The sequence below is a fragment of the Austrofundulus limnaeus genome, unplaced genomic scaffold (assembly GCF_001266775.1).
Source record: "Austrofundulus limnaeus strain Quisiro unplaced genomic scaffold, Austrofundulus_limnaeus-1.0 Scaffold14, whole genome shotgun sequence".
Lineage (NCBI taxonomy): Eukaryota > Metazoa > Chordata > Actinopteri > Cyprinodontiformes > Rivulidae > Austrofundulus > Austrofundulus limnaeus.
Genome location: NW_013952416.1, coordinates 4,115,558 through 4,116,811, shown reverse-complemented (window position 1 = coordinate 4,116,811; position 1,254 = coordinate 4,115,558). Strand labels below are relative to the sequence as shown.

Genomic DNA, 1,254 nt, shown 5'->3' with positions numbered 1-1,254 from the left:
CCCTTGACCTCCATACACAGGAGACTCCAGTTATGAGAAAGGGTATTTAAGGGGGCAATTGTAAGTTTTTCTCCTCTTTGCATCTTGTCTTACAGTTTAATGATGGTGGTGCCGGTGCATGGCAGCCCCACCTCTGTCAGTGTGCCCCAGGGCAGCTGTGGCTTCAATCGTTTTCCATCATCAGTGTGCGAATGAGAGTGTGAATGGCTGAAGGTCTGTAATTTAAAGCGCTTTGAGGTCTGGAAGGACTTGATAAAGCGCTTTATAAGTTCAGTCCATTTACCTTTTACCATTTAGCCAAAACAACTGTCAGCTCATCTTTCACTGTYATGATGCTAATGATGGTGAATGTAGCTGTAAGAAGCAGCACTCTGTAATCAGATGTGAAAACACCTGTAAACAATCCTTTTGTTTTCTTAAAAACACCAAMTGAGCTGCATCATATAGTCCAGTGTGTTTCTCTTTGGTTTCTTTACTAAAGATCATAAACTATATTCCCAGTTATGTTTTTAATACCAGATATAGTTGTTTTTTTCTTTATTTTAAGCTGGTTAGCTAAAAAAACTTCCTGATTTATTACTATGTTCAAAATTTTCTAATCGAAGTCGTTGTATCAAGGATTAATGTTTTTGTCTATGTATTCATTTAACCCTAATTTTGCCTTCTGCATTCTTTGCTTTATTTCTTCGCCTTGCAAAGTTCCTAACAATTTAATGGCTTCATCTAGTTCGTGAATATGTTCAATTTCTTTTTTCTTTTTATTTGTTGAGTATGATATTAGGTTGCCTTTCATATTTTCCCTGCCTCCCAGAGAGTAGCTGCTGATGTTCCTGCTAAGTCATTATACTCTAGATATGATGTCCATTCCTCTTTAAAATATTTTAAAAACTTTTCATCATTGAGCATTGATGTATTAAATCTCCTATTTATGTTTGTTTTTATTTCTTTCTTATTAACTAATGTTAAAGAGACTGGTGCATGATCACTGACAGCAATAGGGTGTATCTCACTGTCTAAAATATTGGTCAGCAATGAACTGCTGACTAAAAAATAGTCCAGGTGAGAATAAGAGTGATGAACATGTGAAAAGAACGTATATTCTTTGTTGTCAGGGTGAAGAGCACGCCATGCATCGCAAAATCCATAATCACTCATTTATTGTTTAACTATGTTTGTGGATTGCCAACTGCGCTGAGCTCCAGCCGTATTCGTCCTGTCAATGTTATTATTTAGACCAAAGTTGAAATCGCCTCC

At 36.6% G+C, this 1,254-nt stretch overlaps 1 long non-coding RNA gene across 1 annotated transcript in view; it reads left to right on the top strand.

The window, feature by feature from the left end:
- Positions 1–1,254, top strand: part of LOC106513763 (uncharacterized) — a 13,479-nt gene that overhangs the window by 2,241 nt on the left and 9,984 nt on the right. The window lies entirely within an intron of this gene.